We start from the raw sequence: 17079 nt of genomic DNA, 5'->3' as shown, positions 1-17079 counted from the left end.
TTATCATCTTGACCTTCTCTGTAGTCTGCTGAACTATTTCAGGTCCCAACACAATACTTTCACCCGACTCAAACCAACATAAAGGAGTCCTACACCTTCGACCATATAAAGCTTTGAAAGGTGCCATACCAATACTCGAATGGTAACTATTGTTGTACGTGAACTCTATCAATGGTAGGTGACTGTCCCAAGCTCCACCTTGCTCAAGTACACACACCCTCAACAAATCTTCTAATGATTGAATCGTTCTTTCTGACTGACCATCTGTTTGCGGATGATACGCTGAACTCAACTTCAGCTGAGAGCCCAAAGCTTCTTGCAAGCTCTTCCAAAATCTCGAAGCGAACCTCGGATCTCTATCCGACACAATACTCGACGGGACACCATGCAACTTCACAATATTATGAATATAAATCTCCGCCAACTGAGCTACTGAATGAGTGATATTAATTGGAATAAAATGTGCCGACTTCGTCAATCTATCGACAACAACCCAAATGGCATCATGCCCTCTTTGAGTGTTTGGTAAACTAGTCACAAAATCCATGGAGATGCTATCCCATTTCCATTCAGGCACATCTAAAGGCGTCAACAAACCAGCAGGCTTCTGATGTTCAACTTTCGATTTCTGACAAGTCAAACAAGCATATACAAATTGTGCGACATCTCGCTTCAACCCAGACCACCAAAACAGTTTCTTCAAGTCGTGGTACATCTTTGTAGCTCCCGGATGGATACTCCAGTTGCTTCTGTGACTTTCTTCTAAAATCAACTTTTTCAATTCATTATTATCAGGAATACAAATCCTACCTCGGAATCTCAACACTCCTTGATTATCAACCTGAAAATCACCATCTGCATTCTGATTACTAGCACCCATCAAGTCTACAAATTTCACATCAACCTCCTGGGCTTCTTTGATACTCTTCAATAAATCATTATTAATTTTCAGCATACCCAACTGCACACTCTGAGGTGCCAATTCACAAACAAGACTTAAGTCTCTAAACTGTTCCAGCAATTCAAATTCTTTCACCATCATAGCCGACATGTGCAACGTCTTCCGACTCAAGGCATCTGCAACCACATTAGCTTTACCCGGATGATAATTCAAACCAAAATCATAATCTTTCAACAACTCTAGCCACCTTCTCTGCCTCATATTCAACTCCTTTTGATCAAATAAATATTTCAAACTTTTATGATCACTAAACACTTCAAATCTGGAACCATATAAATAATGTCTCCAAATTTTCAACACAAAAACCACAGCAGCCAACTCTAAATCATGTGTAGGATAATTCTTCTCATGAATTCTCAACTGTCTAGAAGCATAAGCCACTACCTTACCATCTTGCATCAGCACACCACCCAAGCCCAACTTGGTGATAAATGCACAAAAGTGTTACAAATCATATGATAAAATAGGCATTTTTAGTTACTTGTTCTGCAAGTTATCTAAGGAAAAGCAATTATTTGATGTAATTTCACCATTTATGCTTTATATGCCATTATCAAACCAATTTATGCAGAAAAAGACAAGCAAGGACAAAGAAAGAACAAGTGTGGCATAAGCAATGTGGTGCATAAGGAATAAAAGAGCAAATATCTAAGTGAACGTGTGGAAGGAATGCAATGCCGACATGAAGAGCACTTGTATAGCACTTGTGAATTATTTATTCACGTGAATGGCAAATTGAATGTAGATTGATGGCCACGTGATGTTTGTTACAAAGTGGATTATTACTAGTATTGTTAAGTCATAGTGGATAGTCACGTTGCAAACAAATGGAAGGCAAGTAGGCACAAAGGGATTATCATTAGATATATTATTGAATCTAGTGGAAAATCATGTTGGCAAACAATTGGAAAGAGAGGCGGCAATAACAAACACAAGTGGAGAATTGCAACTTGAAGGATTCAAGTGCTGAATAGGCGGTACACACACTCAATGGGGAGGCAAGGAGAAAGCTTATAAATACACTTCACTCACGACACACAACACAGACCATTGCAATGTAACATAAATATTTTCTTTATGTTTTCTAGTTTTAGGGAGAAGGTTAGATCTTTCCATAGAGAGAAACACAAAGCAAGGTAGTTAGGAGTAGATTCAATAATGGATTCATTGAGACATCGTGGATCTTTTCATGGAATCTTCATCTTTCTTTTATCCTTTGCAAAGCTATCATAGACATATGTAGCTGCATCTAACTTGTGGTTTTGAGGTATTCAACCTAGCTATTATGTAATTTCTTGATCTTTTAATTTATGGTTCTAGCTTATTTATTCAATATTGTTGTTATTCTCGTCTTTAATATTTTCATCGAGATTCAAGATGATTTGGACACGAACTCTTGAATTTAGAACTGGAATAACAATCTATCTTAAATTATCACTCTTGACGCGTTTGACTAATTTTTGATAATCACTTTTAATCAAGAACTTAATGCTTTCGGACATTTAATCGGTTGGGAAATCGTCGGTTAAGTTATCCGATCGACTTTGTTATATTTTAAATGATTTGGTCACGAATGTTTAAAAGATACGTTAGAAATAACTATATCGTTTTATGACACGATCGATTATGTTATCTTTTAAATGTTTTGGGCACGAATGTTTAAACGACAACTTGGAAATAACAATATCACTTTGGACACGAAGGATGTTGTAGAAATGATTGTGATAATATTGTTGAATATGCTAGAACATGTTAATTGATCGAGAGAATTGCAGTTGTTACACTTGGTTGATGTCTCTGACCTCAAGCGGAATTGCTCTAATCTCTTCTCATTTTATTTTTATGTCAAGTAGTTAAAATAGTTTTGTACAAATAAACCAAATATATTCAGATCCTTAACGTGACAAATATTGTGGAAATATTTAAAGATATACACCATCCCTGTGGAGACGATATAAACGAAAATACTTACTTTTGATCGTTGTAAAAATACTACCTTCAAAATGGCCACACACTCAATGGGGAGGCAAGGAGAAAGCTTATAAATACACTTCACTCACGACACACAACACAGACCATTGCAATGTAACATAAATATTTTCTTTATGTTTTCTAGTTTTAGGGAGAAGGTTAGATCTTTCCATAGAGAGAAACACAAAGCAAGGTAGTTAGGAGTAGATTCAATAATGGATTCATTGAGACATCGTGGATCTTTTCATGGAATCTTCATCTTTCTTTTATCCTTTGCAAAGCTATCATAGACATATGTAGCTGCATCTAACTTGTGGTTTTGAGGTATTCAACCTAGCTATTATGTAATTTCTTGATCTTTTAATTTATGGTTCTAGCTTATTTATTCAATATTGTTGTTATTCTCGTCTTTAATATTTTCATCGAGATTCAAGATGATTTGGACACGAACTCTTGAATTTAGAACTGGAATAACAATCTATCTTAAATTATCACTCTTGACGCGTTTGACTAATTTTTGATAATCACTTTTAATCAAGAACTTAATGCTTTCGGACATTTAATCGGTTGGGAAATCGTCGGTTAAGTTATCCGATCGACTTTGTTATATTTTAAATGATTTGGTCACGAATGTTTAAAAGATACGTTAGAAATAACTATATCGTTTTATGACACGATCGATTATGTTATCTTTTAAATGTTTTGGGCACGAATGTTTAAACGACAACTTGGAAATAACAATATCACTTTGGACACGAAGGATGTTGTAGAAATGATTGTGATAATATTGTTGAATATGCTAGAACATGTTAATTGATCGAGAGAATTGCAGTTGTTACACTTGGTTGATGTCTCTGACCTCAAGCGGAATTGCTCTAATCTCTTCTCATTTTATTTTTATGTCAAGTAGTTAAAATAGTTTTGTACAAATAAACCAAATATATTCAGATCCTTAACGTGACAAATATTGTGGAAATATTTAAAGATATACACCATCCCTGTGGAGACGATATAAACGAAAATACTTACTTTTGATCGTTGTAAAAATACTACCTTCAAAATGGCCACACACTCAATGGGGAGGCAAGGAGAAAGCTTATAAATACACTTCACTCACGACACACAACACAGACCATTGCAATGTAACATAAATATTTTCTTTATGTTTTCTAGTTTTAGGGAGAAGGTTAGATCTTTCCATAGAGAGAAACACAAAGCAAGGTAGTTAGGAGTAGATTCAATAATGGATTCATTGAGACATCGTGGATCTTTTCATGGAATCTTCATCTTTCTTTTATCCTTTGCAAAGCTATCATAGACATATGTAGCTGCATCTAACTTGTGGTTTTGAGGTATTCAACCTAGCTATTATGTAATTTCTTGATCTTTTAATTTATGGTTCTAGCTTATTTATTCAATATTGTTGTTATTCTCGTCTTTAATATTTTCATCGAGATTCAAGATGATTTGGACACGAACTCTTGAATTTAGAACTGGAATAACAATCTATCTTAAATTATCACTCTTGACGCGTTTGACTAATTTTTGATAATCACTTTTAATCAAGAACTTAATGCTTTCGGACATTTAATCGGTTGGGAAATCGTCGGTTAAGTTATCCGATCGACTTTGTTATATTTTAAATGATTTGGTCACGAATGTTTAAAAGATACGTTAGAAATAACTATATCGTTTTATGACACGATCGATTATGTTATCTTTTAAATGTTTTGGGCACGAATGTTTAAACGACAACTTGGAAATAACAATATCACTTTGGACACGAAGGATGTTGTAGAAATGATTGTGATAATATTGTTGAATATGCTAGAACCTGTTAATTGATCGAGAGAATTGCAGTTGTTACACTTGGTTGATGTCTCTGACCTCAAGCGGAATTGCTCTAATCTCTTCTCATTTTATTTTTATGTCAAGTAGTTAAAATAGTTTTGTACAAATAAACCAAATATATTCAGATCCTTAACGTGACAAATATTGTGGAAATATTTAAAGATATACACCATCCCTGTGGAGACGATATAAACGAAAATACTTACTTTTGATCGTTGTAAAAATACTACCTTCAAAATGGCGCCGTTGCCGGGGATGGCGTAATTATCTTAAGTATTGAAACAATTTTGTCATTTTAAGCAATTTTGCACAAAATTCTTTCTTGTATATATTTTTGTTTAACTTGTTGTTATAAAGCTTGGACATCGTACTGATGCGATGAAAAGATATTAACTTGGTGCTCAATGGTAAGAAATATCACTTCAAGGTTACCAAAGATTTTGTCTTTGGTCATAAAACTTCTTCAAGGGTATCAAGGTAAACCAAGCTAAGATAGATGTTATAGAGAAATTTTCCTTTATAACATCTTGATCAAAGAAAAGTTTAATTTTAATTCAGAATATTTAAATACTTTTTCTTTGATTAAAGTTGGTAACTGCACAAATAATCCTTGTACCTAATTAAAATCCATCTTTTGTACTTATATGAGATGCAAGTGATTATGCTGTTTGTGCAATCCTAAGCCAACACAAAAACAAATTTTTCCAATGCAAAATTTTGCATTAGAAAAGTTTTGTTCTTATCTAATAAGGTTCCAAAGTCATTGTTTCTACAGATTATCAAATATGAAATATGTCTTGACTAAAGGAAATTCAAAGCCTCGGCTGTTGAGGCGGATCTTTTTGTTGCAAGAATTTGATCTCAAAGATTCATGACTTGAAAAGAGAAGGTTAAACGTTATGGTAAGATTGTGAAACAATTTTGAGTTTAATCCCGGGAAACTCAAATTGAAGTGGACCAGTCTGTCTATGATTAAAGAAGAACCTTTTGAACCTTACTTTGATGATGAAGTTGATCAACAAGCACGACAATTTCATTAAGTGATCCATGATTTCTTCAAGAAAAAGGCGTCGAGTTTATGACGTGAAACAAACGCTTGCTGGGAGGCAACCCAGTTTTGTAAGTCAATTATTTTCTGTTAATTTCATGTAGGACCAAGTCATAAGCATAAAAACATCAAAATGAAAAATTTTGTTCAGAAAATTTCGCTAATAGCGAAATCTGAGCTATTAGCGAAATGCTGGTGAAAAAAAAAAAAAAAATTTCATTGACTTGGCTCATTCTATTTTTTATGCTACATTTTTTGCTTTTATTTTCATTTTACTTTATGTATTTTATGACTTTATGCATTTTATGATTATTAGTTTTTTTTATTATTTTGGATTTGGTTAAATTTTATTGTTTTTTTTAGTATTTTAGTAGTATGGTTTTGATTTCTTAGTTTGTTAATTTAATTTCTTAGTACGTTAATTACTTTTGCTAATATTTATTTTTGTTTAAATAAATTAGCTTGTTGTGAATAAAAATCTTGCTTGTGTTTCAAAGAGGAAAATGGCTCATAAATGTTTTTGATCAAGTGCTCAAAAGAGCCAAAGAAATGAGCAACAATTACAGGTAGTGATAAGTTTGAGAAAGAGCAAAGCCAAGGTATTAGTTCCTATTTTTCCAAGGCATGTAAAATTTTTCAGAACAAGTATTTTGCACAAATTTTTCTCTTTTAGTTCTTCTCGTAAACATATTTATTCTTGAACCACTTAGAACTTAACTTAAATGTGAGGTAGCTTCAATCTATATACTATATGCTGGAGACCAATATTCATTGACTAACTTGTTTTTGTTATGTTAAATCTAATAATTATTTTAAAATTGTATGAAAGCATGGAAAGGATCAAGGCATTTTTTTCAAACTTGAGTTGAAACACTTGACCACAAAAAGCCTACCCGCGAGACGAGTGAGTATCTGACACCCCAATCTGAGCCAAATTAATCAAGTCCTCAAACATGAACTAGCAATACTCATAAGCACAATGCTTATTGTCTAAAAACTTTGAAAAAATTCAGTTCATGTTTGATTCACTTAAAGGACTTTGATGTTTTACATTTTTGAACCCTAAAACCTTCTTGTCTTATATCCCTTATTTAAGGATAGGGAAACTTTCAATCAGGGTGATATTGGTTTATGTTGGGGAGAAAGGGAGGTAATTTTTGGCAAGTATCATGGTGATGTGTTAGAATTAATTTGACAACATTGAAGTGCATATATATTAGTAGTAGCAACATTTATTTGAAAAAGAAAAGAAAAAAGAAGAAAAAGAAAAATAAAAAATAGAATAAGTTGTCAAGGTTATAGTTTTGATTATAATCACCAAAGGTTGAATAATTGGTAAGGAAGATTATCGGTTTCAATTGATTTTATTACAAAGAATGTGTCGAACTTTTTGATTTCAATTTTCCCACATATGACATTTCTTTTGTAGCCCAGCCAAGTTATAACCTTATAAAGACCTTTTGATCCATGCTTTGTATTTTTTGAGATGATATTTGGATAGACATATAACTTAATCAGGATGTTAGCTTGATTATTGGATGTGTGTACACTAACCCTTTTTCATTATTTATTTTTACTTTTAAAGTGTGTTAGGTGTGGTTCATAGATAATTATGTTTGTGACTTGAACTTTATTAGAAGATTTTGTGTTTAGGACTTGTTTTACATTCAATGTTTATGCTTGGATTAAATAGAGAACTTCATGCTTGCCTGCACAATCACAGATGAATCACCACTTGATAAATTTTTGAACTATCTGAAACTTGTGAAAGAATTTTTGTCCAAAGCCTTGTAAGTTTCCTTTGTTTTATTTTGTTTGAGGACAAACAAAAAGCTAGGTTGGGGAGTATTTGATAAATGCACAAAAGTGTTACAAATCATATGATAAAATAGGCATTTTTAGTTACTTGTTCTGCAAGTTATCTAAGGAAAAGCAATTATTTGATGTAATTTCACCATTTATGCTTTATATGCCATTATCAAACCAATTTATGCAGAAAAAGACAAGCAAGGACAAAGAAAGAACAAGTGTGGCATAAGCAATGTGGTGCATAAGGAATAAAAGAGCAAATATCTAAGTGAACGTGTGGAAGGAATGCAATGCCGACATGAAGAGCACTTGTATAGCACTTGTGAATTATTTATTCACGTGAATGGCAAATTGAATGTAGATTGATGGCCACGTGATGTTTGTTACAAAGTGGATTATTACTAGTATTGTTAAGTCATAGTGGATAGTCACGTTGCAAACAAATGGAAGGCAAGTAGGCACAAAGGGATTATCATTAGATATATTATTGAATCTAGTGGAAAATCATGTTGGCAAACAATTGGAAAGAGAGGCGGCAATAACAAACACAAGTGGAGAATTGCAACTTGAAGGATTCAAGTGCTGAATAGGCGGTACACACACTCAATGGGGAGGCAAGGAGAAAGCTTATAAATACACTTCACTCACGACACACAACACAGACCATTGCAATGTAACATAAATATTTTCTTTATGTTTTCTAGTTTTAGGGAGAAGGTTAGATCTTTCCATAGAGAGAAACACAAAGCAAGGTAGTTAGGAGTAGATTCAATAATGGATTCATTGAGACATCGTGGATCTTTTCATGGAATCTTCATCTTTCTTTTATCCTTTGCAAAGCTATCATAGACATATGTAGCTGCATCTAACTTGTGGTTTTGAGGTATTCAACCTAGCTATTATGTAATTTCTTGATCTTTTAATTTATGGTTCTAGCTTATTTATTCAATATTGTTGTTATTCTCGTCTTTAATATTTTCATCGAGATTCAAGATGATTTGGACACGAACTCTTGAATTTAGAACTGGAATAACAATCTATCTTAAATTATCACTCTTGACGCGTTTGACTAATTTTTGATAATCACTTTTAATCAAGAACTTAATGCTTTCGGACATTTAATCGGTTGGGAAATCGTAGGTTAAGTTATCCGATCGACTTTGTTATCTTTTAAATGATTTGGTCACGAATGTTTAAAAGATACGTTAGAAATAACTATATCGTTTTATGACACGATCGATTATGTTATCTTTTAAATGTTTTGGGCACGAATGTTTAAACGACAACTTGGAAATAACAATATCACTTTGGACACGAAGGATGTTGTAGAAATGATTGTGATAATATTGTTGAATATGCTAGAACCTGTTAATTGATCGAGAGAATTGCAGTTGTTACACTTGGTTGATGTCTCTGACCTCAAGCGGAATTGCTCTAATCTCTTCTCATTTTATTTTTATGTCAAGTAGTTAAAATAGTTTTGTACAAATAAACCAAATATATTCAGATCCTTAACGTGACAAATATTGTGGAAATATTTAAAGATATACACCATCCCTGTGGAGACGATATAAACGAAAATACTTACTTTTGATCGTTGTAAAAATACTACCTTCAAAATGGCGCCGTTGCCGGGGATGGCGTAATTATCTTAAGTATTGAAACAATTTTGTCATTTTAAGCAATTTTGCACAAAATTCTTTCTTGTATATATTTTTGTTTAACTTGTTGTTATAAAGCTTGGACATCGTACTGATGCGATGAAAAGATATTAACTTGGTGCTCAATGGTAAGAAATATCACTTCAAGGTTACCAAAGATTTTGTCTTTGGTCATAAAACTTCTTCAAGGGTATCAAGGTAAACCAAGCTAAGATAGATGTTATAGAGAAATTTTCCTTTATAACATCTTGATCAAAGAAAAGTTTAATTTTAATTCAGAATATTTAAATACTTTTTCTTTGATTAAAGTTGGTAACTGCACAAATAATCCTTGTACCTAATTAAAATCCATCTTTTGTACTTATATGAGATGCAAGTGATTATGCTGTTTGTGCAATCCTAAGCCAACACAAAAACAAATTTTTCCAATGCAAAATTTTGCATTAGAAAAGTTTTGTTCTTATCTAATAAGGTTCCAAAGTCATTGTTTCTACAGATTATCAAATATGAAATATGTCTTGACTAAAGGAAATTCAAAGCCTCGGCTGTTGAGGCGGATCTTTTTGTTGCAAGAATTTGATCTCAAAGATTCATGACTTGAAAAGAGAAGGTTAAACGTTATGGTAAGATTGTGAAACAATTTTGAGTTTAATCCCGGGAAACTCAAATTGAAGTGGACCAGTCTGTCTATGATTAAAGAAGAACCTTTTGAACCTTACTTTGATGATGAAGTTGATCAACAAGCACGACAATTTCATTAAGTGATCCATGATTTCTTCAAGAAAAAGGCGTCGAGTTTATGACGTGAAACAAACGCTTGCTGGGAGGCAACCCAGTTTTGTAAGTCAATTATTTTCTGTTAATTTCATGTAGGACCAAGTCATAAGCATAAAAACATCAAAATGAAAAATTTTGTTCAGAAAATTTCGCTAATAGCGAAATCTGAGCTATTAGCGAAATGCTGGTGAAAAAAAAAAAAAAAATTTCATTGACTTGGCTCATTCTATTTTTTATGCTACATTTTTTGCTTTTATTTTCATTTTACTTTATGTATTTTATGACTTTATGCATTTTATGATTATTAGTTTTTTTTATTATTTTGGATTTGGTTAAATTTTATTGTTTTTTTTAGTATTTTAGTAGTATGGTTTTGATTTCTTAGTTTGTTAATTTAATTTCTTAGTACGTTAATTACTTTTGCTAATATTTATTTTTGTTTAAATAAATTAGCTTGTTGTGAATAAAAATCTTGCTTGTGTTTCAAAGAGGAAAATGGCTCATAAATGTTTTTGATCAAGTGCTCAAAAGAGCCAAAGAAATGAGCAACAATTACAGGTAGTGATAAGTTTGAGAAAGAGCAAAGCCAAGGTATTAGTTCCTATTTTTCCAAGGCATGTAAAATTTTTCAGAACAAGTATTTTGCACAAATTTTTCTCTTTTAGTTCTTCTCGTAAACATATTTATTCTTGAACCACTTAGAACTTAACTTAAATGTGAGGTAGCTTCAATCTATATACTATATGCTGGAGACCAATATTCATTGACTAACTTGTTTTTGTTATGTTAAATCTAATAATTATTTTAAAATTGTATGAAAGCATGGAAAGGATCAAGGCATTTTTTTCAAACTTGAGTTGAAACACTTGACCACAAAAAGCCTACCCGCGAGACGAGTGAGTATCTGACACCCCAATCTGAGCCAAATTAATCAAGTCCTCAAACATGAACTAGCAATACTCATAAGCACAATGCTTATTGTCTAAAAACTTTGAAAAAATTCAGTTCATGTTTGATTCACTTAAAGGACTTTGATGTTTTACATTTTTGAACCCTAAAACCTTCTTGTCTTATATCCCTTATTTAAGGATAGGGAAACTTTCAATCAGGGTGATATTGGTTTATGTTGGGGAGAAAGGGAGGTAATTTTTGGCAAGTATCATGGTGATGTGTTAGAATTAATTTGACAACATTGAAGTGCATATATATTAGTAGTAGCAACATTTATTTGAAAAAGAAAAGAAAAAAGAAGAAAAAGAAAAATAAAAAATAGAATAAGTTGTCAAGGTTATAGTTTTGATTATAATCACCAAAGGTTGAATAATTGGTAAGGAAGATTATCGGTTTCAATTGATTTTATTACAAAGAATGTGTCGAACTTTTTGATTTCAATTTTCCCACATATGACATTTCTTTTGTAGCCCAGCCAAGTTATAACCTTATAAAGACCTTTTGATCCATGCTTTGTATTTTTTGAGATGATATTTGGATAGACATATAACTTAATCAGGATGTTAGCTTGATTATTGGATGTGTGTACACTAACCCTTTTTCATTATTTATTTTTACTTTTAAAGTGTGTTAGGTGTGGTTCATAGATAATTATGTTTGTGACTTGAACTTTATTAGAAGATTTTGTGTTTAGGACTTGTTTTACATTCAATGTTTATGCTTGGATTAAATAGAGAACTTCATGCTTGCCTGCACAATCACAGATGAATCACCACTTGATAAATTTTTGAACTATCTGAAACTTGTGAAAGAATTTTTGTCCAAAGCCTTGTAAGTTTCCTTTGTTTTATTTTGTTTGAGGACAAACAAAAAGCTAGGTTGGGGAGTATTTGATAAATGCACAAAAGTGTTACAAATCATATGATAAAATAGGCATTTTTAGTTACTTGTTCTGCAAGTTATCTAAGGAAAAGCAATTATTTGATGTAATTTCACCATTTATGCTTTATATGCCATTATCAAACCAATTTATGCAGAAAAAGACAAGCAAGGACAAAGAAAGAACAAGTGTGGCATAAGCAATGTGGTGCATAAGGAATAAAAGAGCAAATATCTAAGTGAACGTGTGGAAGGAATGCAATGCCGACATGAAGAGCACTTGTATAGCACTTGTGAATTATTTATTCACGTGAATGGCAAATTGAATGTAGATTGATGGCCACGTGATGTTTGTTACAAAGTGGATTATTACTAGTATTGTTAAGTCATAGTGGATAGTCACGTTGCAAACAAATGGAAGGCAAGTAGGCACAAAGGGATTATCATTAGATATATTATTGAATCTAGTGGAAAATCATGTTGGCAAACAATTGGAAAGAGAGGCGGCAATAACAAACACAAGTGGAGAATTGCAACTTGAAGGATTCAAGTGCTGAATAGGCGGTACACACACTCAATGGGGAGGCAAGGAGAAAGCTTATAAATACACTTCACTCACGACACACAACACAGACCATTGCAATGTAACATAAATATTTTCTTTATGTTTTCTAGTTTTAGGGAGAAGGTTAGATCTTTCCATAGAGAGAAACACAAAGCAAGGTAGTTAGGAGTAGATTCAATAATGGATTCATTGAGACATCGTGGATCTTTTCATGGAATCTTCATCTTTCTTTTATCCTTTGCAAAGCTATCATAGACATATGTAGCTGCATCTAACTTGTGGTTTTGAGGTATTCAACCTAGCTATTATGTAATTTCTTGATCTTTTAATTTATGGTTCTAGCTTATTTATTCAATATTGTTGTTATTCTCGTCTTTAATATTTTCATCGAGATTCAAGATGATTTGGACACGAACTCTTGAATTTAGAACTGGAATAACAATCTATCTTAAATTATCACTCTTGACGCGTTTGACTAATTTTTGATAATCACTTTTAATCAAGAACTTAATGCTTTCGGACATTTAATCGGTTGGGAAATCGTAGGTTAAGTTATCCGATCGACTTTGTTATCTTTTAAATGATTTGGTCACGAATGTTTAAAAGATACGTTAGAAATAACTATATCGTTTTATGACACGATCGATTATGTTATCTTTTAAATGTTTTGGGCACGAATGTTTAAACGACAACTTGGAAATAACAATATCACTTTGGACACGAAGGATGTTGTAGAAATGATTGTGATAATATTGTTGAATATGCTAGAACCTGTTAATTGATCGAGAGAATTGCAGTTGTTACACTTGGTTGATGTCTCTGACCTCAAGCGGAATTGCTCTAATCTCTTCTCATTTTATTTTTATGTCAAGTAGTTAAAATAGTTTTGTACAAATAAACCAAATATATTCAGATCCTTAACGTGACAAATATTGTGGAAATATTTAAAGATATACACCATCCCTGTGGAGACGATATAAACGAAAATACTTACTTTTGATCGTTGTAAAAATACTACCTTCACTTGGACGCATCACAATAAACAACAAAAGGTTTATCTGGCTCTGGCAAAATCAAAATTGGAGCCGTCGTCAATCTTCGCTTCAACTCATTGAAATTACTCTCACACTGAGCATCCCACACAAAAGCTTTACCTTTACAGGTCAACTGAGTCAATGGAAGTGTCAACCTCGAAAATCCTTCAATAAATCTACGGTAATAACCAGCCAAACCAAGAAAACTTCTAATCTCCGTAACTGACTTAGGAGTCTTGTAACGCCCGTCTTAATTATTTACTTAATTTAATGAGGATTTATATATTTATTTATATATATATTTATATGATTTAAGAATTTAAATAGTTTGCATGATTTATAGATAAATTATGTGATTTTCTAGAATGACGTGAAGTATATTGATGTTGTGAAGTTGTTATGTTGGTGTGACTTATTTTATTATTAAATAAAATAAGATATGAGAAATAAAATAAAAATATTAGAAGTTGGGCTGTGATGTGTAAAGAGTAAGTTTAGAGGTGAGAAGAGTAATACGAAAAGATAAATAGGGCAAACAGAAGTTAGAAACGTTTTTACGTGAAACACTTTTGGAGAAAAGGGAGAAAAGTCAGAAAAGAGGAGAACTAGAGGGAGAGCTGCGATTTCATCATAACCAGGTAAGGGTGAGACTAATTTTCAATATTATTAAGGGTATAATTCTATAGGATGAATTTAGCATGATTAGGTTAAGTTTTGGTGAGAATTGGGAATTAGGTTTAGGATCAATTTTGATGAATGAATCAAGAACAGATGTTAGATTGATGCAAAATTAGTGTACAGACCTTAGATATGACTTAAGATGATAATTAGATGCTATTTGGATGAAGGAATCGTGAATATAGGTGAAAAGTTGTGATTTTTAGGTTTCTGGCCGTACTGACATTCATCGCTCGCACCTGCGAGCAAGAACACTCGCATCTGCGAGCTAGAACCCAGAACTCGCAACTGCGAGCAACACAACTCGCAACTGCGAGTGACCTGTGAGCTCGCAACTGCGAGCAGAATAACTCGCCACTGCGAGTAAATACGTAGGAACCCAGAATGCACACTTTGCTCGCCATTGCGAGTGAAGTTACTCGCCACTGCGAGTTAGGCTGTTAGTTGCCCAAAATTGTCCCGATGCGATCCTTTCGCACGTGTAGTCTTGAGATGACCTTAGAAGTAAGTTAGAGAGCTGTTTAGGATGCTTTCATAAGCTCCAGAAGTCTGTTATGGTGACTGAAACTAGAAGTGTTGCTGCATGAATGCTATAATGATGTTTTATGATATTTATATTGATGTAATTAATTCTTTGTGTGAATGTTAACACATCCAAGCGTTGTTAATTGTTGCATGTTGCTGCTGTTTTCTGTTGTCGACTGTTAGTGTCTTGAGGTTGCATGAGTCGGTCTATGTTGTTGGAATTTAAGAAGTCGTCCATGATTATGAGTCGTATGAGTTGTACATGTCGTTGTCTAAGTTGTTGGAAGTTGAGTTCATTGCATACTCATTAAAGTTGGGGGCTTTAGGCCCGGCAGCCTTTGTGCTCATTAAAGTTGGGGGCTTTAGGCCCGGCAGCCTTTGTGCTCATTAAAGTTGGGGGCTTTAGGCCCGGCAGCCTTTGTGCTCATTAAAGTTGGGGGCTTTAGGCCCGGCAGCCTTTGTGCTCACACGTTGAAGAGCCTATTATGCTCATTTTGTTGCTGATTGGTACCACATGCATTTGCATATCAAGAAGTTCATGATGTCTAAGTTGTCGAGTTGTTGTCGAGTTGATAGAGTTGCATGGTCAAGGATGAGTCGTGTTGTTAGGTTGTTGTTGAGTTGATAGAGTTGCATGGTCAAGGATGAGTTGTGTCGTCAAGTTGAGTGTTAAGTTGATTATGATTTGTGATGAAAATTAGTAATGGTATTTGATGATCGTATTTGTTATGTAATGAAAAATATGTCAATTGTTAATTGTTGATATGTTATTAATGTTTAAGTTGTTAAATGCATTTTATTGGATTATATGCTTAATGTATTGATTATGAAATCTCACCCCTTCTGCGTATATGTTGCCTCGACCGTGGGTAATGTGCAGGTAATAAAGATTAGAGGCGTTCGTGAGTGGACTCCTCAGTTGGTGTCTAGGTGCTCTGATACGTAACGGGATGGGGGCTTGCTTTTACTTCTATTCCTTACGTGTCTCTTTTATGAACTAATTTATGAGATTTTCCAATAAGGCCTGCGTGCCAAGACTTTAAAATGTTGAACTATTTTCCGCTGCAATAGTTTAAGATTTTTTTTATGATGTTGAATTTGAAGGATAATTATTATTATTATCCATTTTATGATTTAAATGAAGTATGTGACATTCCGTTGTGATCAAAATACTCTGATTTTAAATGAAATTTTTATGTTGGGAAAACGGGGTGTTACAATTGGTATCAGCGCAGGTCGGTCCGTCCGGCCAAGTAGTTGAGTCGCGTTGTGTCGTTTTACAGTTTTGTACTGTATTTAAGTTGTACTTATTGTTGATTGTTATGTAGAGAACCAATACCTGGTATGAACTGGTTAGAGTACAACCATGTTCGTATTAATTGTTTAGTAAGTCGGTGTACTTTTCCTCCACCGAAGAAGAAAGTGGAGCAGAGTTTTGTCTACTAAGCAGCTGAAGCAGTTAGCACGTGATGGAATTTTGATGTTTTCGTTGATGGCGTCACTGTCTAATGAGAATCAAGCAGTGAGGGATAAGTTGCAAATTGTGTGAAGATTTCCTGAAGTTTTCCTGAAGAGATTGTGGTGTGATCTTACCAGCACATCAGGAAGTGTCTACCACCGGAAAGAGAAGAAGTTGTATGCTAAATTGTCTAAGTGTGAATTCTGGTTGAACGAGGTAAGTTTTCTGGGCCATGTTATTTCCGGTAGTGGTATTGCAGTCGATCCATTTAAAGTTGAAGCAGTATCACAATGGGAGACTCCTAAGTCAGTTACAGAGATTAGAAGCTTTTTGGGTTTGGCAGGATACTATCGAAGATTTATAGAAGGATTTTCTAAGTTGGCACTTCCGTTAACTCAGTTGACGTGTAAAGGTAAAACCTTTGTGTGGGATGTTCATTGTGAGAACAGTTTTAATGAATTGAAGAAGCGTTTGACGACGGCTCCAGTTTTGATTTTGCCAAAACCTGATGAACCTTTTGCGGTGTATTGTGATGCGTCCAAATTGGGCTTAGGCGGTGTGCTTATGCAAGATGGTAAAGTTGTTGCTTATGCATCAAGACAGTTGAGAACTCATGAACGAAACTATCCTACTCATGACCTTGAGTTAGCTGCAGTCGTATTTGTCCTTAAGATTTGGAGACATTACTTGTATGGTTCGAGATTTGAGGTGTTTAGTGATCACAAGAGCTTGAAGTATTTGTTTGATCAGAAAGAATTGAATATGCGACAGCGACGGTGGCTCGAACTGTTGAAGGATTATGACTTTAGTTTGAATTACCATCCGGGTAAAGCTAATGTTGTTGCGGATGCCTTAAGTAGGAAGAGTTTACATATGTCTGCTATGATGGTGAAGGAATTTGAATTACTTG

The 17079-nt window shown here is 33.6% G+C and overlaps 1 long non-coding RNA gene across 1 annotated transcript; it reads left to right on the top strand.

The window, feature by feature from the left end:
- Positions 1–1390: 1390 nt before the first annotated feature.
- On the top strand, positions 1391–15900 carry LOC146935620 (uncharacterized). The gene is made up of 2 exons (XR_015030287.1): positions 1391–13688; positions 15591–15900. It is a non-coding gene; the product is annotated as an uncharacterized LOC146935620 (long non-coding RNA).
- The last annotated feature ends 1179 nt before the right edge of the window (positions 15901–17079 follow it).

Source organism: Medicago sativa, chromosome 3 (genome assembly GCF_051527215.1).
Source record: "Medicago sativa cultivar Bolivia chromosome 3, Bolivia_mono, whole genome shotgun sequence".
Lineage (NCBI taxonomy): Eukaryota > Viridiplantae > Streptophyta > Magnoliopsida > Fabales > Fabaceae > Medicago > Medicago sativa.
The sequence above is the reverse complement of the archived record's forward strand: the minus strand, read 5'-3'. Positions and strand labels throughout refer to the sequence as shown.